At 41.3% G+C, this 26800-nt stretch overlaps 1 long non-coding RNA gene across 4 annotated transcripts in view; it reads left to right on the top strand.

The window, feature by feature from the left end:
• LOC126064744 (uncharacterized) overlaps positions 1-26800 on the top strand; it is a 269535-nt gene that overhangs the window by 171413 nt on the left and 71322 nt on the right. For all 4 annotated transcript variants that reach the window (XR_007514627.1, XR_007514620.1, XR_007514626.1 and 1 more), the window contains one exon: positions 588-669. This is a non-coding gene — a long non-coding RNA (uncharacterized LOC126064744). The remainder of the gene's footprint in view (positions 1-587; positions 670-26800) is intronic.

Here is a 26800-nt window from a genome sequence, read left to right as displayed (position 1 = left end):
CTGGCCAATTTTTCAGAAGTAGACTGCCAGGTCCTTCTTCCTAGTCTGTCTTTATCTGGAAGCTCAGCTGAAACCTGTCCTCCGCGGGAGACCCTGCTGGTATTTGAAATACCAGTGGCAAAGCTTCTAGTATCATAGCAATACCCAAGCCACCACAGTGCAACAAACTGACAGACACATGGTGGACTATAGCTTTAATTTCATATATGTAGAGCTAAAAATCACTATAGCTCTGTAGCCATGTGTGGGCCACCTGCCATCCACCTGAGGACTAAATGACAAATTTAAGTTGCCCAGGATATGGTGAGTTCCCAAGTTAAACAAACAAACAAAAAACAAACCACTCTTATGACCAGGTCTTCCTCCTCTGGGTCTCCATCTTGAGGACCAAACCAAACCAAACCCATTGCCATCGAGTTGATTCCAAGGTGTGCCTGGGGGATTTGAACTGGTGGCCTTTTGGTTAGCAGCTGAATTCTTAACCACTACACCACCAGGGTTCCCATCTTGAGGACACAACACCCAAAAATTACCAAACCCATTGCTGTTGATTCTATTCAGACTCATGCTGACTTCTTGTGTTGCAGAGTGGAACAGATCTATGAGGTTTTCTTGTCTGCGGTCTTTGGAAAGGAGCATCCCCAGGCCTTTCTTCCATGACTCCGCTTGGTGAGTTTGAACCTCAAACATTTCCATTAGTAGCCAAGAGCAAACTGTATGCACCACCCATGGACCTTTGAGCACACAATAGACTTCTGTTTATTCCAAGAAAATGAAGCAAAATCAAAAGAGTGCAACACCACAATGTTCATTGCAGCACTTTTCACAATAGACAAAAAGTTGAGATAACCCAAGTGTCCATCAACAGATGAATGGATAAACACAACGTGGTCCATCCATACAATGGAGTATTACTCTGTCATAAGGAAAAATGAAGTCCTAATATATGCTATGACATGGCTGAACCTTGAAAACATTATTCTGAGTGAAATAAATCAGACACAAAAAGTCAAATATTGTATGATCCCCCTTATACAAAATATCCAGAATAGGCAAATGTGTAGAAACCAAAGTTCATTAGTGGTTATCAGAGGTGGGTAGTGGAGGGCAGAAGGAGGAGTTATTACTTAGGAGATATTAAATTTCTGTTAAGAGTAATGGAAAAGATTGGAAATGGATAATGGCGAAGGTTGCACAATATGTTTGACATAATTAATGTCACTGAATTATACATGTAAAAAATGATAACATGGCAAAAGTATTGGTTATGTATGTTTTTTACCACAATTAAAAAAAAAAAGGAGGAACATTTTCCCCTCATCTTTTAATAAAAGAAGGTTAAAAAAAAAAAGATTCATGGAAAACAGAAGAAAAATATAAAATGAAGCAAAAAAAATGAATAAAGAACTTGCTCACCAAAGTTATACTCTCGCAAAATTTGTTATTCTCTGTCATGGTTCTGTGGGTTAACTGGGCTCAGCTGGGCAATTCTTGCCTAGAGTCATTCATGTAGTTGCAGGCAGATGTTGGCTGGTGCTGGCCATCCAAGATGGCTCACTGACATGGTTAGTGGTTCCTGCTGGCTGTTGGTTGGGAGCTCAGCTGGGGCTGTCGACCTGAGTGCCTACAAGTGGCTTCTCATGAGATTTGGGCTTCTCACAGCGTTGTGGCTGGGTCCAAGTGGGAGCATCCAATGAGTGAGTATTCCAGAAGGCCCAGGGGAAGCTGTAAGTCTCTAATCAACTAGTCTCAAAAGTCATGCAGCTTCATTTCTGCCATATTTATTGTCCAGCAAGCCACTAAGGGCAGTGCAGTTCCAAAGAGAGGGCATGGATTCTACATCTCGATCTGAGATGCAGACTGCATGGATGGGAAGGGAAGGCATTGAATTGACGGCCACCATCTTTGGAGACTACCCACCACACCAATCTGTGACATGTTGGTTGAGCTACTCAGTGGATAGCTGGGCTCAGATTTCCTATCCCCAAGAAAGGTGAATATCTGTTACACCAGGACAGGCATTCGCTTTTTTCCAGTTGTCGTTGAGTTGATTCTGATTCATGGTGACCCAATGTATGTTAGAGTAAACCTGTGCTCCATAGCGTTTTCAATGGTTTTTCAAGAAGTAGATTACTAGGCCTTTCTTCTGAGGTACCTGTGAGAAAACTTGAACCACCAACCTTTCAGTTAGCAGCTGAGTGAGTTAATCATTTGCATCATCCAGGGACTCCAGATGTTATGGATTGAATTGTGTCTTCCCAAAATACGTGTTGTAAATCCTAACCTCTATGTCTGTGGTTATAACCCCATTTGGGAATGGGTTGTCTTTGTTATGTTAACAAGGCAGGATTAGCATAGGGTGTATCTTGAGTCAATCTCGTTTGAGATATAAAAGAGATTAAACAAGCAAGCAGAGCAGAGACGGGGGGAAAAGAGGTGCTAAGTCACATGAAGATTGTCCAGGAGCAGAAGCTCAGGAGAGACAAGGCTCTTCCTCCAGAGCCAACAGGGAGAGAAAGCCTTCCCCTAGAGCCAACACCCTGAATTCAGACTTCTAGTTTCCTAAACTGTGAGAAAATTAATTTCTGTTTGTTAAAGCCACCCGCTTGTGGTATTTCTGTTATAGCAGCACTAGATAACTAAGACACCAGGTATTTACTAGATCTTGGTTTTTCAACCACCAAGTGTTCTGTGGTCATATAATTTATGCTTCTGCCCATGATAATTTAAAATTGTAATTTTTTCAAGACCATTTTACTTCTGGTAGTACATAATGATTTACTGTTTGCAAAAAGCTGGCTTTGATATTCATCCTTAAACTCATTTGGGTAGTGAAGGTGGCATTTGAGAAATGATAGCCAGGGCCTACTTCCCCCACCTTTTTAAATGTACCTTGTAGTTCTCATTTCAGGAAATTGCATCATGTTCACGTGCAGTGTGTGTGGGTGGGAGGGGAGATCACCGCACTGGGAAAACCCTTTGGATTTGAAAGACAGTTTTGCATTTATTTGAAAGCTTTTCTTTGTGAGCTTGAGCAGTCCAAAGCATCCTTGTGTACAAGCCCTTCCTTTGCTAACTCCTATTATTATCTTGCTACCGAAGGTCATGCCAGCTGCTTAATTACATGGAAAGTTATGAAACAACCAGGGCACCAGAACATTGTTCAACTGTAGGTCCCTAAAGGGAAATAAACTCTTCTTGCACAGAGGGCAGCTGCCAATACACCAAGCATGTTTGGCTGTTTGTAGCCACATGTGTAGCTCCCTTGTATTAAAGGAATGCTATGGCTGGGCAGAAATCCTGGATTCACCTTTCCTAACAACACCAGCAGTCATAGTACAATAGAACCATTTTAATCCAGAGACAGATTAAATCTGAGTACTTCAAGTCAGACTTTTCCTTTTATTGAATGTAAACAATAAAACCTCTCTATAAAGGCTTTCCTGATTCACTCTGAAATGGGCTAATAGGTTTCATGGTATACCCCTAATCAAACATTGGGCTCCATAAAAATGTGAGCTTATTAAAGAGATGATTATGTAGTTTAAGGTTCCCATAATCCACCTACCCCATGACAATGGCCTTCAGAAGGAAGCAATTTGTGCTAAGAAAATCTATGTTCAGGGAGGTGGGACTTTTCCTTTGGCTCAACCCGTCAGATTCCTATTTTGGTCTAAGTCTCACCTTGAAAATACACAGACTTTGGCATTTAGTGCATCACTTTTGCTTTAGCTGCCTTTATGCAGAAGAAAGCGCTAATTCTAAATGGACACTTTGGAAAATTAGACGCTGAAGGAATAACAGAAACAGACCCCTTGAGAAACAGCTTCTCTCCTGAAGAAATGTTTTTCACGAGGCAATAACTGGGATAGTCACTAACTCTTGCTTCTACAGGAAACAGCTTGCCTGTTGCAGAGGGTGGGGTCCTCTCTTATTTCTCTAAACACTTCTGGAGAAAAAAATAAGGCTCAAATGCCAAAAAACAACTTTAACCCTCAAATCCCAGAACCCAAGGTCAACCAAAGGTCACACATGTAACCAAAGCAGAGCGTTGGCAATCTCTCCAGGCAGGGTCTGTTCCTTTTGAAATCTAGAACAAAAATCTGAGCCATAAAAACCAGCTCGCACATTCTACATCTGAGGTACCTATGATTTATTAAGTGGTGGGAGGTGCTGGTCAGGGCGCTGAGTTAAACACTGAAAAACACTCCTGCTCCCACCTCGGCCCTTTTTCTTGAAACCTAATTTAGACCATATCAAAGTTTTTATAAAGACATTCCTAATACCATTGTGCTGTAAATCCTGTCTGATCCAACCTTCAAATATTTATGTAAACTGAAATATGGCACACAATCTCATTCCAGCAGGTTCCTCCTCCCTCATTGACATTCAGGCTTAAACCTCTCCAACTGGCTCCTGACTGTGAGGGCTGCTTAATTAGTGATAATTGCAGAGATGAAGTCTTTGAATGCACTGATGGCCTTATATCTTGCAACCAATTTAGTCTGAGTTTTCAGCACGTGTGAAGTGCGTTGGTAGTGGTATTATTTTTTTAGTCATTACAGATAAGTGTAGTTGGTTTAGTCTCCCTATGAGTTGCCACAGCAATAATTAGTGCTTTTAAAACATCTACAGGTCAGGCACGATGTTCCTGAAGCTGTGAACTCCACCTCTGCCTTTCCTCTGTCATTAGAGTGGGCTGTTTCTCCTGGGGATGATTTTGGGTGAAATGCTCATCCTCAGTTTCAGACGCAGTTTGCTAATGATAATTTGCGTCACTTGCAAGTTGTAGCAACATCAGGATCTCATGCTCTATCTCTTGGCTCATGATACCATGTAATTAGAGAGGGTGAAAAACTCATATTATAGTTCTAAAACCCAAGGGAAGAAAAAGGAAGCAGCCATTTGTTTCAATACTGAGATATACTTTGGAAGGTCACCTTTTGATACTAGAGTTAAAAATGGGAGTAAATGGTCTTTGCCCTCACAGGTTTACTTGTTTAATTAATATTATAGTGTTTTTTGGTTTTTACTCATTCATCCAAAGAGCTCTGGTAGCGCAGTGGTTAAGCACTCTGCTACTAACCAGAAGGCAGGGCTTTGAACCTGTTTGTTCCGGTTTAAACCCATGCTGAGAGTGTGTATTTGTAACAACTTTCCAGGTGAGAATTTGCATTTCCAACAAGTTTCCAGGAAGTTATACATAAGAATCACCCGGGGATCCTGTTAAAATGTAGATTCTGATTCAGTATATCTGGGATATAATGAACCAGTTTGAAACCCTGGGAAAGACTGCAGTTTGAACCCACCAGCTGCTCCTCAGGAGAAAAGATGTGGCAGTCTGCTTCTGTAAAGATTACAGCCTTGGAAACCCTATGGGGCAGTTCTACTCTGCCCTATAGGGTTGAGTCAGAATCCACTCAACGGCAATGGCTTTTTATTAACAGGTATTCATTCCTCTGATATTCACTGAACATTTACACTGTACTTTGTTTAGAGAGATGAGACTGAATAAGAGTGAATGAGAGACAGATCCTGCTTCAAGGGGTTCTCTTTCACATACCGTATAGATATGGTATCTATATGGTGTATCTTACTTGAGATTTACTACCACCTTTTTTTTGTGAGATAGGCAGAACCAAAAAAACCCAAACTCATTGCCATTGAGTCAATTCTGACTCATAGTGACCCTATAGGACAGAGTAGAACTGCACAATAGGGTTCCCAAGGAGCGCCTGGTGGATTCATGGGTAGACAGGAAAGGTTCTAATTATCTCATTTTACTGTGAGGAAATTAAAGCTTGGAGAGGTTTAATGACTTGCCCTTGGCCACACAACTAGTGAGAGTCAAGATTAGGAACCAAGGCTTCTAACTCCAAGCCTAGTCTTTCACCCTTACATCTCGAGGCCACAAGGGTGGGGGAATAGGGCAAATACAAACGGGCTTATAAAAACAAAATGGCAGCCACAATCACACTTCATTGATCTGTGCAGAGCTATATTCACCAGGATAAATCTTCAGAGCAGTGAGAAATGTAAATAATTGGGAGTGTTGAGACTCCCTAGAGACAAGGACCCTTAAGCTTTACACAGGGTTGTGGTCCATGTTTTTGCTATGTTCTTGTCTCACCTAACAGCTCTGATATACTGAAATTTGTAAGGAAAGTAGCCTGTTCTGCTCTTAACCAACCAACAAGTTGCCACTGAGTTGATTCTGACTCATGCCAACCCCATGTGTGTCAGAGTAGAACTCTTCTCAAGGTTTTTCTTTTTTTGCATTTTCCTTTTTTTAAATTTTTTATTGTGCTTTAAGCTCCTTGGAAACTCTATGGAGCAGTTCTACTCTGTCCTATAGGGTCACTATGAGTCAGAATCGACTCGACGGCAGTGAGTTAAGGGAAAGTTTACAAACCAGGTCAGTCTCTCATACAAAAACTTATATACACCTTGCTATATACTCCTAGTTGCTCTCCCTCTAATCAGACAGCATACTCTTTCCCTCCACTCTCTATTTTTGTGTCCATTCGGGCAGCTTCTGACCCCCTCTGCCCTTCCATCTCCTCTCCAGACAAGAGCTGCCCACATAGTCTCATGTGTCTACTTGATCCAAGAAGCTCACTCTTCACCAGTATCATTTTCTATCCCATAGTCCATGGGGTTTTTTAGTCCAGTTCAATCCCTGTCTGAAGAGTTGGCTTTGGGAATGGTTCCTGTCTTGAGTCAATAGAAGGTCTGGAGACCATGACCTCCGGGCTCCTTCTACCCTCAGTCAGACCATTAAGTCTGGTCTCTTTATGTAAGAATTTGAGGTCTACAACACACTGCTCTCCTGCTCCCTCAGGGGTTCTCTGTTGTGTTCCCTGTCAGGGCAGTCATCAGTTGTAGCCAGGCACCATCTAGTTCTTCTGGTCTCAGGCTGAAGTAGTTTCTGGTTTATGTGGCCCTTCCTGTCTCTTCGGCTCATCATTACCTTGTGTCTCTGGTGTTCTTCATTCCCCTTTGCTCTAGATGGGTTGAGACCAATTGATACATCTTAGATGGTTGCTTGCTAGCATTTAGGACCCCAGATGCCACTCTCCAAAGTGGGATGCAGAATGTTTTCTTCATAGATTTTAGTATGCCAATTGACTTAGATGTCCCCTGAAACCATGGTCCCCAAGCCCCTGGCCCCGCTACGCTGGCCTTCGAAGCATTCAGTTTATTCAGGAAACTTCTTTGCTTTTGGTTTAGTCAGTTGTGCTGACCTCTCCTGCTCCACAGGGTTTTTAATGGCTGACTTTTTTGGAAGTAGATCACCAGGCCTTTCTTCTGAGGTGCCCTGGGTGGACTCAGTCTCCAACCTTTCAGTTAGCAGCCAAGTGTGTTAACCATTTGCACCACCCAAGGACTCCCATTCTGCCCTTATCATACTCTGTCTAAACTGCAATCAGTTAGGGCTGGTCTGGGAAGATTTCATGAGACTGTAAACCTTGAGCAGAATTGAAGAGGAACTCAGGTTTGGGTGAGCAGGACACTGCAGATGAAGTGAATGGCATGCTATTCAGTTGAAACATATTGCTGGGGCTGAGGGCTAAATTATTTTCTTGGTTTGGGCAGAAAGCTGGATTGAAGCAAGAGGTGTGGATTGCTTTAAGAATTTTGGGCCAGGGTGGCAGTAGTGGCAGCTCTGTGACAGGAGCAAGGCTGGCTTCACGGACATGTTACCTGTGCAATAACACAGAGCCCCACACTCAGAAATGGTCTAATGTTGCCATCTTGAAATTTGTAATCATTTTTGAGCAAGGGACCTTGTATTTACGTTTTGTCCTGATCAGGCATTTTACTTTGTTGCTTATGCTGCTTCAGTGTCAGAGTGTTAGGTCAGCATTGAGTACTAACGCTTCCTGGTTTGCACAGTGGTTAAAGCAATGGACTGCTAGCCAAAATGTTGGCGGTTTGAAACCACCAGTGGCTCCACAGGAGAAAGGTGTGGCAGTCTGCTTCTGTAGAAATTTACAGCCTCAGAAACCCTGTGGGGTTGCAATGAGTCAGAATAGGCTTTACAACAGTGTTTTTTTTTTTAAATTGAGTATTAGCAGATTCAGATTATCCAACAGGCAAGGTAAGCACAGGCTTACTTGTGCTTACTGTGCCTACTGGGTCATCTGCCCCCATCAGGGACTGTACATTTGAAAAGAGGCTTTGATTCTGTAGGACGGTGTGTGGGGTTGGAAGGAGACAGGTGCCAGCCATAGCTAGAAGCAGAATCTTTGATGTGATGAAAAAATGTGAAATTGTTCATTACAGACAATCTGGTAAGCAAAGTAAGCACCGTGCTTACCTTGCCTATTGGATAATCTACCCCTGAGTATCAGTGAGTATTAGATTAATGATACTCTTGCTGTTGTATGTAGTGTGACTGGAGAGGGCAAGCGATGAAAGAGAGAAGAGGGATGCGTTTTATTACACATCAGTTGACTTAAAATAAATTTAGCTTGGTGGAACAGCAGGAGGGAAAGTTCAATAAGTATTCAGTTTTGGCTTTGTCCCCAGAGCTAAAAAGCTGTAGCAGTGTGTCTACGTAAAGAGAAAAGAAAAGCATTGAATTGATTTATTTAACCTGTGCTTTTCTTATTGTATGTTCAGTATCCAAATATGAGTAGAGTCTTCTTTTCCTGAATCTCTTGAGTTTCTGAGGCATCAAGAGAGTTGCACAGAATGGAATGCAGGAGGCATTTGATCAAGAGTTCTGCAGACGAGACCTTTAGATCAAGATATATAGAGAGAAAATCTGAGGAATTTATTCAGACACTGGGGATGTAAGGGGCATGGACAAGTTGTTTCTTTGTCTCGAACTGGGTAGATACGGCTTCAAGTCTCTGAATTGGGAAAGGTTGGCTGATAACAATGCTAATGATGGTGGTGAAGATGAAGATGATAAAAATAACAGCAGTAGCAACAAAATAGTCACAGTTTATATTTAGTGGGTGCTTATTACGTGCTCATAGCGACCCTATAGGACAGAGTAGAACTGCCCCGTAGAGTTTCCAAAGAGCGCCTGGTGGATTTGAACTGCCGACTCTTTGGTTTGCACCTGTAGCACTTAACCACTACGCCACCAGGGTTTACCATATGAGTCGAAATCGACTCAACGGCACTGGGGTTTGGGTTTATTACGTGCTAGGTACTTGTCTAAGCACTTCACAAACATTAACTTATTTAATCCTCACATCTACCCTATGAGGTAGGTAGTAGTATTATCATCCTAATTTGAGAAATGTGGAAGCAAAGGCACAGAGAATCTAAGAACTTTGCTCAAGGATGTACAGTTCGTTTGCATTGGTGTTGGATTTGAACTCTGGCAATCTGGCTCAACCACCCTACCTCTTGACTGAGTTGTTTGGCCTCTCAATGTTTTTCAGTCAATGCTTCTCCCAATAAATGAAAAATATCTGTAAAAAAGTTTTCTACATGTTTAGTTCTAAGAACTGGTCTCTTTCAACACCCACTCACCACTACTCCTGACCCAGAGGGTGCAGGGAAGGGGTGAAAAGGTAAATTCGAGGCGCTTGCTTGGTGGGCTCTGGTAGTAGGGAGAGGCTAGCAGAAGGAGGTTCAGGACCTAGGAGAAGCTGACACTATTTTTCTCATTGACTCTTTTCTCCTTATAAAGTTGCTGGGGGTGGTGGGGGCCACACTGTCCCTTGTGCAAAGTGAGACTATGTTTCAAAGGGTCAAGTAGGGACCTGCTGGGTTCTTGGTGACTCATCAGTCTTCCTCCAAATGAGAAACCAAAAAGTAGTAGTTGCCTCCAAATTGGTGTGACACATCCAGGAGTTAGAGCCCTCCACTGCCAGATTTCTGAGAAACTGCCTTCTCCCATCTGTTTTAAGAGTATGAGTTCTGCAGCATAGGTGTTTTTATAGGCTCATGTCCTTTAAATAGGTACACAGTGTACCTCTATTGATTTTTGTTTTGACTATTGCTCTATATCATCCAGTTCAATCAACTTAGATTTGCACCGTTCCATACAAAGAAACAGCTATTAAATTTCACTAAGAGTTTTCATTTTAGGCTTATCTTGACCCTGATCTATATGGTCTCTTAACTTTCAATAGGTATTCAGCATTTAAAATGCATGCTTTGAAGTAGAATGTTTATTCAACCTCTTCAGGTGCTAAAGGAGATTGGCAGTAAAAATAGACTTAAAAATAAAGAGGAAGAGTAAAAACAAATTAGAATAAAGGTTTGTGACTAATATCTTTGAATTTAGGTGCTCTAAAGAGTGCTTAAGAAGTCACTCTGACTTTTCAAGAGGTTGAGTGTTTGAGAATTGTGGTCTTTAGGGTGAGATTGTGTCCCAGCTCACCCTTCAAGATTGGGATCTACATTCTTGTCCTTTTCCAGTGCTGCTTAGAGATCAGTTCATTTATGGCGTATAGATCTAGGTGAGTCAGTTTTGAAAAAAATTGAGCGGGCCTAACACCTTGTCTCCACCGCTCGTCAGTTTGCCATACTGTGGTGACTTGCATGTTGCTATGATGCTGGAAGCTATGCCACTGGTATTTCAAATGCCAGCAGGGTCAACCATGGTTGGAAGATTTCAGTGGCGCTTCCAGACTAAGACAGACAAGGATGAAAGACCTGGAAATCTACTTCTAAAAAATTTTTGCCAGCCAAAACCTTATGAATAACAGCGGGACATTGTGTGATATAGTGCTGGAAGATGAGACCCTCAGGTTGGAAGGCACTCAAAATACGACTGGGAAGAGCTGCCTCCTCAAAGTAGAGTCGACCTTAATGACGCGGATGGAGTCAAGCTTTTGGGACCTTCCTTTGCTGATGTGGCACGACTCAAAACGAGAAGAAAGAGCTGCAAACATCTATTCATAAATCAGAATGTGGAACGTACGAAGTATGAATCTAGGAAAATTGGAAGTTGTCGGAAATAAAATGGAACACATAAAGATCAACATGCTAGACATTAGTGAGCTGAAATAGGCTGTTACTGACCATTTTGTATCAGAAAATCATATGGTCTACTATGCCAAGAATGACAAATTGAAGAGGAATGGTGTCCCTTTCATCATCCAAAAGAACATTTTAAGATATATCCTGAAATACAACACTGTCAGTGATGGGATAATATCCATACGCCCACAAGGAAGACCAGTTAAAATGACTATTATTCAACTTTATGCAAAACAAGTAATGCCGAAGATGAAGAAACTGAATATTTGAACCAACTTTTGCAATTTGAAATTGATCAAACATGCAATCAAAATGTATTGATAATTACTGGAGATTGGAATGAGAAACAAAGAAGGATCAGCATTTGGAAAGAATGGCCTTGATGACAGAAATGATCACATGATAGAATTTTGCAAGACTATCAACTTATTCATTGCGAATACCTTTTTTCAACACATGAATGGCAACTATACATGTGAACCTTGTTGGATGGAATACACAGGAATCAAATCAACTACATCTGTGGAAAGAAACAATGGAGAAGCTCAATATCATCAGTCAGAACAAGGCCAGGTGCCAACTGCAGAACAGACCATCAATTTCCCTTATGCAAGTTCAAGTTGAAGCTGAAGAAAATTAGAACAAGCCCACAACAGCCAAAGTATGACCTTGATTATATCCCACCTGAATTTAGAGAGCATCTCAAGAATAGGCTCGATGCATGGAACACTAAAGACCAAAGACCAGATGAGTTGTGGGATGACATCAAGGACATTTTACAGGAAGAAAGCAAAAGGTCATTAAAAAGCCAGGAAAGAAAAGATCAAAATGGATAGAAGAGACTCTGAAACTTGCTCTTGAAAGTAGAGTAGCTAAAGCAAAAGGAAGAAATGATGAAGTCAAAGAGCAGAACAGAAGATTTCAAAGGGTGACCTGAGAAGACAAAGTAAAGTATTATAATGAAATGTGCAAAGACCTGGTGTTACAAAACTAAAAGAGAAGAACATGCTTGGCACTTAACCAGCTGAAAGAACAGAAGAAATAATTCAAGCTGCAAGTTGGGTTTTTTGTTGTTGTTGTTGTTGTTTTTGTTTTACAAGTTGCAATATCGAAGGATTCTGTGGACAAAATATTGAATGACGCAGGAAGCATCAAAAGCAGATGTAAGGAATACACAGAGTCATTGTACCAAAAAGAATTGGTTGAGTTCAACCATTTCAGGAGGTAGCATATGATGAAGAACCGATGGTACTGAAGGAAGAAGTCCAAGCTGCACCGAAGGCATTGGTGAAAAACAAGCCTCTAGGAATTGACAGAATACCAATCGAGATGTTTTAACAAACGAATGCAATGCTGGAAGTGCTCACTGGCCTATGTCAAGAAATTTGGAAAACAGCTACATGGCCAAACAACTGGAAGAAATCCATATTTGTGCCCATTCCAAAGAAAGGTGATCCAACAGAATGCAGAAATTATTGAACAATAAGCGTTAATATCACGTGCAAGTAAAATTTTGCTGAAAATAATTAAAAAACTGTTGCAGCAGCACATAGACAGGGAACTGCTGGAAATCAAGCCATAATCAGAAGAGGACGTGGAACAAGGGATGTCATTGCTAATGTCAGATGGATCCTAGCTGAAAGCAGAGAATAACTGAAAAATGTTTCCTTGTGTTTTATTGACTATGCAAAGGCATTCAACTGTGTGGATCATAACAAATTATGGATAACACTGAAAAAAATAGGAATTCCAGAACACTTAATTGCACTCATGCTGAACCTGTACATAGACCAAGAGGCAGTTGTTCAAACAGAACAAGGGGATACTGCATGGTTAAAATCAGAAAAAGGGTTTGTTAGGGTTGTATCCTTTCACCATACTTATTCAATCTGTATGCTGAGCAAATAATCTGAGAAGCTGGACTATATGAAGAAGAACTCAGCATCAGGATTGGAGGAAGACTCGTTAACAATTTGCAATATGTAGACGCCACATTCTAACTTGCTGAAAGTGAAAAGGACTTGAAGCATTTACAGAAGAAGATCAAAGAATACAATTTTCAGTACGGATTACACCTTGACAAAAAGAAAACTAAAATTCTCACAACTGGACCAATAAGCAACATCATGATAAACAAAGAAAAGATTGACGTTGTCAAGGATTTCATTTTACTTGGATCCACAATCAATGCCCATGGAAGCAGCAGTCAAGAAATCAAATGATGTGTTGCATTCTGAAAATCTGCTGCAGAAGACCTCTTTAAAATATTGAAAAGCATAGATGTCACCTTGAGGACTAAGGTGTGCCTGACCTAAGCCACGGTATTTTCAATCACCTCATATTCATGCAAAAGCTTGAGAATGAATAAGAAAGACCAAAGTAGAATTGATGCCTTTGGATTATGGCAAAGAATATTGAATATACAATGGACTGCCAGAAGAATGAACAAATCTATCTCAGAAGAAGTACAGCCAGGATACTCCTTTGAAGTGAGGTTGGCGAGACTTTGGCTCAGGCAATCATTTTTTGATTACCTTTAGCAAAATTTTACTTGTGTGTGATAGTAATGATATTGTTTGATAATTTCTGCAGTCTGTTGTATCACTTTTCTTTGGAATGGGCACAAATATGGGTCTCTTCCAGTTGGTTAGCCAGATGGTTGTCTTCCAAATTTCTTGGCATAGATGAGTGAGAGCTTTCAGCATTGCATCTGTTTGTTGATACATCTCAATTGGTATTCCATCAATTCCTGGAGCCTTCTATTTCGCCAATGCCTTCAATGCAGCTTGGACTTCTTCCTTCAGCATCATCAGTTCTTGATCATATACTACCTCCTGAAATGGATGACTGTTGACCAACTCTTTTTGGTACATTAATAACCTTTGATATACAGATGACACAACCTTGCTGGCTGAAAGTGAAGAGGACTTGAAGTGCTTACTGATGAAGGTGAAAGCCCACAGCCTTCAGTATGGATTATAACTCAAAACAAAGAAAACAAAAATCCTCACAACTGGAGCAATAAGCAACATCTTGATAAACAAAGAAAATATAGAAATTGTCAAGGATCTCATTTTACTTGGGTCCACGATCAACATCCATCGACACAACAGTCAAGAAATCAAACGATATATTGCATTAGGAAAGTCTGCCGCAAAAGACCTTTTTCAAGTGCTGAAAAGCAAAGATGTCATTTTGAGGACTAAGGTGCCCTGATCCAAACCATGGTATTTTTAATTGCCTCATATGTATGTAAAAGCTGGACAATGAATAAGGAAGACCAAATGAAAATGGATGCATTTGAGTTATAGTCTTGACGAAGAATATTAAATATACCATGGATTGCCAGAAGAATGAACAAGTCTGTCTTGGAAGAAGTACACCCAGAATGCTCCTTAGAAGGGGGATGGCAAGACTTCATCTTACATACTTTAGACATGTTATCAGATGCAAACAGTCCCTGGAGAAGGACTCATGCTTGATGAAGTAGAGAGTCAGCGTAAAAGAGGAAGACCCTCAGCGAATTGGTTTTACACAGTGGCTGCAACAGTGGGCTTAAACACAGCAATGATTATGAGGATGGCACAAGACTGGGTAGTATTTAGATCTATTGTACATAGGATGGCTATGAGTCAGAAGTGACTTGATAGCACCTAACAATATCAACGTATGTATTAAAATGTATCTGTGAGCGTATGTGTATTGTTTCCAATCCCCAAAGGCAAGTAAAGATCAAATTTATAAAGATATTGATAATAAAAGGTAATAATAATGAAAGCTTTAAAAAAAAAAGGTATTCTATTTACATCATAACTTACTTATAATGGAGTCATTGGAATGGAACCCTGTCATAAGTCAGGGAGTATCTGTATTCTAAATAAGGACCCCTGGTTGTGCACTTGGCTGCTAACAGAAAGGTTGATGGCTAAAACTCACCAGTCACTTGGCCATAAAGACTTACAGCATTGGAAACCCTATGAGGCTGTTCTACTTGTCTTATGGGGTCACTGAGAGTTGGAATCAACTTGATGGCAACAAGCTTTTTAGGTTATATGTAACTATACATAAAAAAAAAAAATACATATTATATAACTATGTAAATCCCCTGTATACATTAAAAAAAAAAAAACGCATAGGTGTAAGTTATTGTCATTGGTATAGTTCTGATGTTGCATGCTAGTTTTGTTGATATTTAGTATAGAACAAATAAACTAATAAAGATGACCATGCCTGGATCAGTGATGAGAATATGTCAAAAATCAAAGATTATAATGAATTCAATTATGTGTACACAAGTTAAAAAAAAAAAAACCTTTGGGGAGCTCTGAGGCTAGGCTAGTGCTAAAAACAATAATCACTGATATTTATCAAGTATGACTGTATGCCAGGATAGGACAAAGTGTTGTTGTTGTTGTTAGGTGCTGTTGAGTCGGTTCCACCTCTTAACAACCCGATGTACAACAGGACAAAACACTGCCCAGTTCTGCATCATCATCATGATTATTGTTCTGGTCAAGGCCATTGTTGCAGCCACTGTGTCAATCCGTTTTCCTCTTTTTCACTGACCCTCTACTTTACCAAGCATGATGTCCTTCTCCAGGGACTGGTACCTCCTGATAACATGTCCAAAGTATGTGAGATAAAGTCTCACCATACTTGTTTCTAAGGAGCATTCTGGCTGTACTTCTTCCAAGACAGATTTTTTCATTCTTTTGGCAGTCCATGTCCATTCAACATTCTTTGCCAACACCATAACCCAAAGGCATCAATTCTTTGGTCTTCCTTATTCATTTGTCAGCTTTCCATGAATATGAAATGACTGAAAACACCATGGCTTGGGTCAGGCGCACATTAGTCCTTAAAGTGATATCTTTGCTTTTGAACACTTTAAAGAGGTCCTTGCAGCAGATTTGCCCAATGCAATGCATCTTTTGATTTCTTGACTGCTGCTTCCATGGGTGTTGACTGTGGATCCAAGTAAAATGAAATCCTTGACAACTTCAATCCTTTCTCCGTTTATCATGATGTTGCTTATTGGTTCAGTTGTGAGGATTTTTGAGGACAGAGTAGAACTGCCCCATAGGGTTTCTGAGGAGCGGCTGATGGATTCAAAATGCTGACATTTCAGCTAGCAGCTGAGCTCTTAATCACTGCACCGCCAGGACTCCAGTCACTATGCTAAGTGTTTTATAAACAATATTTTAATTAGTTCTTTTTAACAACTCTATAAAGCCAAAACCCACTGCCGCCGAGTTGATTCCAACTCATAATGACCCTATAGGACGGAGTAGAACTGCACCATAGAGTTTCCAAGGAGCGCCTGGCAGATGTGAACTGCCAACCTCTTGGTTAGCAGCCGTAGCACTTAACCACTATGCCACCAGGGTTTCCAACAACCCTATCACCCAACCCCAGTGCCATTGAGTTGAACGATCCTATAACTAGTAATAATTTCCCATTTTACAGATGAGGAAACTGAGCCTCAGAAGGGCTAATTAACTTGCCCAAATTCACATGGCAGAGTATGGAACCAGATGTATGTTTGCCTGGCAACAAACCTCTCCACCTACCAACCTCTTCCCACTCTCTTGGACTGTTAAGAGCACAGGTTGTACAGTCAGACAGAACTGGTTCTACCATTTATTAGCTGTATGATTTGGGGCAAAATCCTTAATCTCGATGACCTTTCGACCCCTCATGTGTGAAATAGAGTAAGGTTACCCTTTCAGGGTTGTCGTGATTGGAGGTAATGACTTTGAAGCACCTGGCACATTAGAGACCCTCAATAAATGATGCCTATTATTATTATTATTCCTGCTCTCACAAAATACTTTGAAAATGCCAAAAAGAAGACAAACAAGACTTGGATCTGAAACTTCAGTAATTTAGAACTTTTCTGTTTTGGGGGTAAAGCTCCAGTGATCTAGAACTTGTCTCTGCTAGGGATCATTTCATTGTGGTTGTTAACCAACATCGGGTGGCCCAACCACAGAGCAACCTTGGGTGAAGTGCTCAAGAGCCCAAATTTTTCTCTGACTTGGACTTCTGAACACTGCATTCTTCTCCACTGTAAATGAGTACTCCTTCAGAAAACTTACAATTCTTCTCAGGGCCTCATCACCCCTGGCCAGAATATTATTGGTATTTGGCAACCCCCCCCCCCTTCTGGCTGTAGAGCAGTTGGGTTGTGACTGTTTTGAGCTTAATAATGCTGTTGACCCACTGCAGGGAATCCAAGGAAAGAAGCCTGAGAATTAACCCCTCAGCCTCGCCACCATGCTCTCAACTGACTGCTGAAGGAGTAATATAGCAAGAGTGGGCAGCTTAAGCCTACCATTTTGCTACAGACCCACACACCTGGTCCTTTCCAGTGTTGCTCATCTGTTATCTCCTTCCTGAGGTAACGGCAGGAGCATGGCCACATATAAACTTGAGTGGTGACTTGAGGGTACAGCTGTTGCTTCTAGCTCTGTTCCCAAACTTCCAGCTCTATATCCAAGGCTCAGGTTTGGAGCAAGGGGTCCAGAAAAGCCAAGAAAGCAAGACTTGGGTGAAAAGAACAAGAAGGCACCTCCCCACACCTCCATTTCCACTCTTCTCTATCTACAGCCCTCTAATACTGGAATTCAGATATAGGATCCCTGGATTGATACAGCTGGTAGCTTCCTGAAGCCCTAGAAACTCACCCCTCCTGCTGCTCCTTCTCCATTCTCCATGCTTTCCTCTCACTCCCTCCACTTAAAATGGGATGATAGAACCTCTTCCAAATCTAAGGGATTAATTGTGAAATACCTTTGTGATTATAATTTACACATTTAATTAGAAGCTGGGAATTAAGCTCCCAAACACCACAAAATGAAAGCTTGAGATTCTCACACAAAACCCCAGCTTTTCATGAATGTGGGCTGACTCATCCATCTATCTTCTGTTCCCCCCCACCCCACCCCTCTTCTCCTTAGCCCTTGTCTTTATGCTGAAGTCATCCACTTTCTTCACCTGGATTTGGAAAACTGCTGAGGTCTCATTTAGCCCCATTCCAAATTTGTTCATCAAAAGCAAGGACATGGAAAGTATTTCCTTATTGCAGGGATAGCAGGAGAATGTATTCTAACATACTCTTTATTCACGTTCTCTCACTATTTGCTATTCACATTCTCCACACTCCTTGAGTTTGGAAGCCTCATAAAGACTGTTTACAACTCATTTCTACCAATGAGAACAGACTACAAGTGTACCCATTGTAAAATGTGGGAAAGGAAGAGCATCTTGCTGATATGATTTGATTCTAAATGACACATCTAAAAGAGTGGGTGATGTTGGAATATGTGATTTATTTCCTTCTATGAATTAAGATAAAATGGTTGTAATTTTCTTGCTCTGTTTTCTGGCTGTAAGGCCCTGTGAAAGAATGTTTCTTCTCTTGCTTTTGGTGGGAATCGGATGTTTGTCAATTTAGCATATATTTAAAGTATTTTGGCTTTGGAAAACTGTACTGATAGTGTTTTCCTTTTAGTCAAAATTAAGCTTGTCTTCTTCTAGCTCTCATGGCATGCAATTCATGGCTCTAATTTAAGCACTTCTCAGATTGTTTTATTCTGTAGTGACTTATTTCTGTGTGTCTCCTACATCAGATCTAAAGTTCTACATCTTTGTGTTCATTTGAGTCTTATCTAGTTCATTATATATGGTCGGCATTCAATACATGCAAAATTAAATTGAATTCTGGGAGATCACACAGAGAAAAGGCTCTGAGTGATAGCAACAGCTTTGTAGCAGAGGCTGTTGGCTTCCCACTCATATCCTCATTGCTGATATACAGTTAACATTGGTTAACAAGACCATGACATGTCAACACTCTCCCTTCTCAAACTTGGGTTCCCTATTATCAGCTTTTCTGTCCCCTCCTGCCTTCTAGTACTTGCCCTTGGGCTGGTATGCCTGTTTAGTCTTGTTTTGTTTTATGGGCCTATCCAATCTTTGGCTGAAGGGTGAACCTCAGGAGTGACCTCACAACTGAGCTGAAAGGGTGTCCAGGGGCCATACTCTTAGGGTTTCTCCAGTCTCTGTCAGGTCAGCAAGTCTGGTCTTCCTTTTTGGGTGAGAATTTTGTTCTACATTTTTCTCCAGCTCTGTCTGGGACCCAGTATTGTGATCCCTGTCAGAGCAGTCAGTGGTAGAAGCCAGGCATCATCTTATTGTACTGGACTCAGTCTGGTGGAGGCCATGGTAGATGTGGTCCATTAGTCCTTTGAACCAATCTTTTCTCGTATCTTTAGTTTTCTTCATTCTTCCTTGCTCCCAAAGGGGTGAGATCAGTGGAGTATGCTAAATGGCTGCTCACAGGCTTTTAAGACCCAAAACACTACTCACTGAAGTAGAATGTAGAACATTTTCTTTATAAACTATTTTATACCAATTGAGCTAGATGTTCCCTGAGACCATGTCCCCACAGCCCTCAGCCCCAAAATTTGGTCCCTCAGGGAGTCTGGATATGTCTAGCTGCATAGAATTTTCAATGACTGATTTTTCGGAAGTAGATTCCCAGGCCTTTCTTCTGAGGCATCTCTGGGTGGACTCGAATCTTTAACCTTAAAACTAGCAGCTGAACACATTAATTGCTTGCACCACCCAAGGACTCCTCACTGAGGAACAGAACCAGCAATGTTTCAGACAGACCGAATGAGAACAAGAGGTATATGATGTGGGTGGAAGAAAGGACTTCCAGACCCAGAGCCACAGGGATCTTCGGGAGGGGAGTGAGGGAAGAGGCATTGATCACCAGGCATAGGGGAGTCTACAGCCTGGATTGGTGGGGGACAGTTTCGCCATATCTGGGCAAGATCTAAGAGAGTGAGAGGCAGAGAGAGAGTAGAAGAGGAGCTGGGGTTCCTCTGCCAAAGCAGCCAGTTAGGAAAACAGTCTTAGGCTTGGAACTCAAGCCCCAATAATCTAGAACTTGTCTAGTTTTGGCTGCTTTATATTCATTATTAAGTAAAAGAGTGTGTGTGTTTGTGTGTGTATGTATGTGTGTGTGTGTGTGACTTGTCTCAATCAAAACACAGGGCAAAGTGTGTTCTTCAACATGTCTGTCAACACATACAAAGCCTTAGTCCACCCATAGTGCCTGGGCATGGTGGTGTCCCAGAGCCTGGGGATCGTGTGATAGAGAGAGGAGAGAGGTCAGTAGGCAGATAGGATTCTGCTGTGTGCATAGACGTTCCTTTCTGGTCAGGCTTTATTTGGTTACAAGATCCATTTCTGGGGTCAATTTAAGGCATCTCTGTTGGTGCTATAATAGAAGCCCAACAGTGCCCAAACCAATCCAAACCTGGTGCCGTCGAGTCGATTCCGACTGATAGTGACCCTATAGGACAGAGTAGAACCGCCCCATAGGTTTCCCAAGGAGCAGCTGGTGGATTTGAACTGCCAGCTTTTTGGCACCACCAGGGCTCCACCTAGCAGTGCACAGTTTTGAAAAATAATAGCAAACTCTTATCCTTGTTTTGATAGCTTGAGTAATTTGCAAAGAGTATTTTCTTTTTTTTTTTTTTAATGAAGCCAGGTTTATAGTCCCTCACAAGACAAAAATAAAGTAAAGCAAAACAAAACACCTAAATTTTGCCTGCAGGGGTAGGTGGAAGGTATTGGAAGATCTCGGCTCTAACTGACCAGCTCTGGGACCAGGGGACCAGTCACTTAACCATTTGTCTGTTTCCTCATTTATAAAACAAGGTACCGGGGAGGATGCTGAACCATCCCCAACAGGTCTTGGAATTCTGTAATCCTAAGTAGGATTGTTGGGTATCATTATGAATTATGGGTCCATTGTGGATAAATTATGGATACCACAGTGAAGAATGGGAATTCCAGAACACGTAATTGTGCTCGTGAGGAACTTGCACATAGATCAAGAAAAAGTCCTTGGAACAGAACAAGGGGATACTGTGTGTGTTAAAGTTAGGAAAGATATGCATCGGGGTTGTATCCTTTCTTCATATTTATTCAATCCGTGTACTGAGCAAATAATCCGAGAAGCTGGACTATATGAAGAAGAACTGGGCATCAGGATTGGAGTAAGACTTATTAATAACCTGCGTTACGTAGATGACACACCTTCCTTGCTGAAAGTGAAGAGAACTTAAAGCACTTACTCATGAAGATCAAAGACCACAGCCTTCAGTATGGATTGCACCTCAACATAAAGAAAATGAAAATCCTCACATCTGGACCAATAAGCAACATCAGGATAAATGGAGAAAAGATTGAAGTTGTCAAGGATTTCATTTTACTTGGATCCGCAATCAACACCCACGGTAACAACAGTCAAGAAATCAAAAGATGCATTGCATTGGACAAATCTGCTGCAAAAGACCTCTTTAAAGTGTTCAAAAGCAAAGATATCACTTTAAGGACTAATGTGCACCTGACCTAAGCCATGGTGTTTTCAATCGTCTCATGTGCATGGAAAGCTGGACAATGAATAAGAAAAACTGAAGAGTTGATGCCTTTGGGTTATGGTGTTGGTGAAGAATATTAAATATACCATGGACTGCTAAAAGAATGAACAAATCTGTCTTGGAAGTTATACAGCCAGAATGCTCCTCAGAAGCAAGGATGGTGAGACTACGTCTCACATACTTTGAACATGTTATGAGGAGAGATCAGTCCCTAGAGAAGATATCATGCTTGGTAAAATAGAGGGTCAGTGGAAAAGGGGAAGACCCTCAACAAGACGGACTGACACAGTGGCTGTAGCAATGGGCTCAAGCATAACAATTCTTGTGAGGATGGTGCAGGACCGGGCAGTGTTTTGTTCTGTTGTACATATGGTCACTGTGAGTTGGAACTCCCTCAACAGCTTCTAATAACAAAAGCAAATGTGATTGTTGGGTCTGGAAAGGTTCATGTGGGCATATTCTGTAAGGGAGAGCTGGTCGACTTGTGTGGAGAGACTGGCTTCCATAGACGTGAGAGTGTGAGAGCCTTTCTGACAAACCTTTTAACTGAAACTATCTGGTGTCTGACTTAAACTCCATTTATATGGCTCCTTTCTCTTTTCCTAACTTGTTTTCTTTTCATATACCCCCTAAAACAACCGAGTCTGAATGAATGTCTTTGGTTTCAAGGTAATTTTCCCTTTTTAAGCCTATTGCCCAGCACTCTGTCCTGAGTGAGTGGCAGAGAGAAAAGTAAAAGCTCTGAGCTTAAGGAAAGAGAATGAGGAGTCTGTCTGGGCCAAGTGTTTTGCCTGAACCACACTCACCTCCCAGCTTTCTGTGCTTTGGAAGTTCTGCTCAGATGCTCTCATAAATTTTAGTGCTAAAATGGCAGGGCAGAGCAAGTGGTTCACAGTTGATCCTCTCACACATGTGGGCTTCACAGGGTGGGCAGAGTCAAGAACACATGGTCTAATCCGAACTCAGTTCCCTGGTACAGGTATATGTCTCACAGTTACATGGAGGGAATTTCATTCTTGGGCCAACTTCCTGCTGCCCCCTACCAGGTTCCTGGGCAATTTTTCCAGGTCTGCTCTCCAGCGTTCCTCCTCGCAATTTCAGTATTGGTATAAGTGAACTAATATGACCTTTTTATTTTACCTTCCTGGACTCTAGGGATATTTGTGATTGCAGTAGTGGTGGTGGTGGTATGTGTGTGTGTGTTGAAACTTGTGATACATACATTTTACAGATCTGGAAAATGCTGATGAGAAAATTTAAGCTCTTTGCCCAGCATCAAAGTGGAACTGTGGGAACTAGAACTCCTCTCATCATTACTTTCTTCATAAAACTGTCCCACAGCTCTATGTGTGTCTTGGGCCTTTGGATTAGGCCCTGTAGGATCTAGAATCTCAGACTGAATCCTTCTGCTACTCAAGCTTTATAAGGTGGCTTTCAATTATCCCCAAATTCATGATTCCATAGTCTCCACAAACACTTTGTATATGCTGTTGTGTGCTGTGGAGTTGATTCTAACACATAGCGACCCTATAGGACAAAGTAAAACTGCCCCATAGGGTTTCCTAGGCTTTAATCTTCATGGGAGTAGATTGCCAAGTCTTTCTCCCTTGAAGCCACTGGCATGTTTGAACCACCAACCTTTCAGTTAGCAGCCAAGTGCTTAATCACTGCACCAACAGGGCTCCTTTCTGTAGGCTACCTACTGTGATTTTTACAGTCCAGGCAAAAGTTAAGCAAAGATAAAAGCAACAAGTCTTATTTTAGTGGTGTAGGAGGAGGGTGGAGAGGTCTTATGTGGTTAGGGTCTGTGATAAATCATTTTAAAATTTACCGTTACTACTGATGTATTCCCCCATGCATCTGCAGTTTGTAGTACTGTAGGGGCTTGCATGTTGCTATGATGCTGGAAGCTATGCAACTGGTATTCAAATATCAGCAAGGTCACCCATGGTGAACTGGTTTCAGCTGAGATTCAAGACTAAGACTAGGAAGAAGGGTCTGGCGGTCTACTGCTGAAAAGAATTAGCCAGTGAAAACCTTATGAATAGCAGTGGAACATTGTGTGATATAGTGCCAGAAGATGCACCCCCTCAGGTTGGAAGGCACTCAAAAGGCGACTGGGGAAGAGTTGCCTCCTCAAAGTAGAGTCAACCTTAATGACGTGGATGGAGTCAAGCTTTCAAGACCTTCATTTGTTGATGTGGCATAACTCGAAATGAGAAGAAACAGCTGCAAACATCCATTAATAATCAGAATGTGGAATGTACAAAGTATGAATTTAGAAAAATTAGAAATTGTCAGAAATGAAATGGAACACATAAACTTTGATATCCTAGGCATTAGTGAGGTGAAACGGACTGGTATTGGCTATTTTGAATAAGACAACCATGCAGTCTACTATGCCTGGAGTGACAAGTCGAAGAGAAATGGCGTTGCATTCCTTGTCAAAAAGAATATTTCAAGATCTATTCTGATGTACAACACTGTCAGTGATAGATAATATCCATACACCTACAAGGAAGACCAGTTAATACGACTATTATTCAAATTTACTCAGCAACCACTAAGACCAAAGATAAAGAAATCGAAGATTTTTACCAACTTCTGCAGTCTGAATTTGATGGAACACACACTCAGGATGCATTGATAATTACTGGTGATTGAAATGTGAAAGTTGGAAATAAAGAAGAAGATTGGTGGTTGGAAAATATGGCCTTGGTGGTAAAGACAATGCTGGCGATAGCATGATAGAACTTTGCAAGACCAACAACTTCTTCATTGCAAATACCTTTTTTCACCAACATAAACAGTAACTATACATATGGACCTCGCCAGATGGAATACACAGGAATTAAATCGACTACACCTACGGGAAGAGACCATGGAAAAGCTCAATATCTTCAGTTAGAACAAGCCAGGGGCCAATTGTGGAACAAACCCTCAACTGCTTACACGCAAGTTCAAGTCGAAACTGAAGAAAACTAGAACAAATCCACGCGAGCCAAAGTATGACCTTGAGTATATCCCAACTGAGTTCAGAGACCATTTCAAGAATAGATTTGATGTGTTGAACACTAATGACTGAAGACAAGTTGTGGAATGACATCAAGGACATCACACATGAAGAAAATAAAAGATCATTAAAAAGACAGGAAAGAAAGAAAAGGCCAAAATGGATGTCAGAAGAGACTCTGAAACTTGCTCTTGAATGTCAAGTAGCTAAAGAGAAAGGAAGAAACGATGAAGTAAAAGAGCTGAACTGAAGCTTTTAAAGGGAAGCTGGAGACAACAAAGTATTATAATGACATGTGCAAAGACCTGGAGATAGAAAACCAAAATGGGAAAACACGCTCAGCATTTCTGAAGCTAAAAGAACTGAAAAAAAGATGCAAGACTCGAGTTACAGTATTGAAGGATGCTATGGGAAAAATGGAAACCCTGCTGGTGTAGTGGTTAAGTGCTATGGCTGCTAACCAAGAGGTTGGTAGTTCAAATCCACCAGGCGCTCCTTGGAAACTCTTTAGGGTCCCTATGAGTCAGAATCGACTCAACAGTGGGTTTTTGGTTTTTGGACGGGGGAAATGTTAAATGATGCAGGAAGCATCAAAAGTAGACTGAAGGAATACAGAGAGTCACTACACCAAAAAGAATTTGTCGATGTTCAACCATTTCAGGAGGTAGCATACAATCAGGAACCGATGGTACTGATTGAAGGAAGAAGTCCAAGCTGCACTGAAGGCATTTGCGAAAAACAAGGCTCTGGGAATTGACGGAAAACCAATTGAGACATTTCAACAAACAGATGCAGAGCTGAAAGTGTTCATTCCTCTATGCCAAGAAATTTGGAAGACAGCTACCTGGCCAACAGATGGAAGAGATCCATATTTATGCCTATTCCCAAGAAAGGTGATCCAACCAAATGGGGAAATTATTGAACAATATCATTGATATCACATGCAAATAAAAGTTTGCTGAAGGTCATTCAAAAGCAGCTGTAGCATTATATCAACAGGGAACTGCCAGAAATTCAAGCAGGATTTAGAAGAGATTGTGGAAACAGGGATATCATTGTTGATGTCAGATGGATCCTGGCCGAAAGCAGAAAATAAGAGAAAGATGTTTACCTGTGTTTTATTGACTGTGAAAGGCATAACAAATTATGGATAATGGTGCAAAAAGCGGGAATTCCAGAACACTTCACTGTGCTCATGAGGAACCTGTAAATAGATTCAGAGGAGGTCATTTAAACAGAACAAGGGAATATTGTGTGATTTAAATTCAGGAAAAGTATGCATCAGGTTGTATCCTTTCACCACACTTATTCAATCTGTATGCTGAGCAAATAATCTGAGAAGCTGGACAATATGAAGAACTCAGCATCAGGATTGGAGGAAGACTCATTAACAGCCTGCTTTACACAGATGAAACAACCTTCCTGGCTGAAAGTGAAGAGGACTTGAAGCACTCACTGATGAAGACCAAAGACCACAGCCTTCCGTATGGACTGCACCTCAACATAAAGAAAATGAAAATCCTCACAACTGGAGCAATAAGCAACATCATGATAAATGGAGAAAAGATTGAAGTTGTCAAGGATTTCATTTCACTTAGATCCACAATCAAGACCCATGGAAGCAGCAGTCGAGAAATCAAAAGAGGTATACAAACCAAAAAACCAAACCCACTGCCGTCCAGTTGATTCTGACTCATAGTGACCCTATAGCATTGGGCAAATCTGCTGCGAAAAGACCTCTTTAAAGTGTTCAAAAGCAAAGATGTCACTTTGAAGACTGAGGTATGCCTGACCCAAGCCATGGTGTTTTCAATCGCCTCATAAGCATTTGAAAGCAGGACCACAAATAAGGAAGATGGAAGAAGAATTCATGCCTCTGAACTGTGATGATGGCGAAGAATATTGAATATACCATGGACTGCCAAAAGAATGAACAAATCTGTCTTGGAGGAAGTATAACCAGAATGCTCCTTAGAAGCAAGGATGGCGAGACTATGTCTCACATACTTTGGACATGTTATCAGGAGGGATCAGTCCCTTGAAAAGGACATCATGCTTTGTAAAGCAGAGGGTCAGTGTGGAAGAGAAAGACCTTTACCAAGATGAATTGACACGGTAGCTGCAATAGTGGGCTCAAGCGTAACAGCCATTGTGAGGATGGCACAGGACCAGGCAGTGTTTCGTTCTACTGTGCTTGGGGTCGCTATGTGTTGTAACCAACTCACTGGCAGCTAACAACAGCAACAAATGACATATATGCATTATTTTGTGAAAAGCAAATTGACAAACTGTGACCATTACAGACAGCATAGTCCTGAGTCCAGTTTCCCCACCACCAGCAGCCAGAGTTACCCTTTGGTTCTCTTTTCTCTAATCTGAC

This window comes from Elephas maximus, chromosome 2 (genome assembly GCF_024166365.1).
Source record: "Elephas maximus indicus isolate mEleMax1 chromosome 2, mEleMax1 primary haplotype, whole genome shotgun sequence".
Lineage (NCBI taxonomy): Eukaryota > Metazoa > Chordata > Mammalia > Proboscidea > Elephantidae > Elephas > Elephas maximus.
This window is presented reverse-complemented; position numbering and strand designations above follow the sequence as displayed.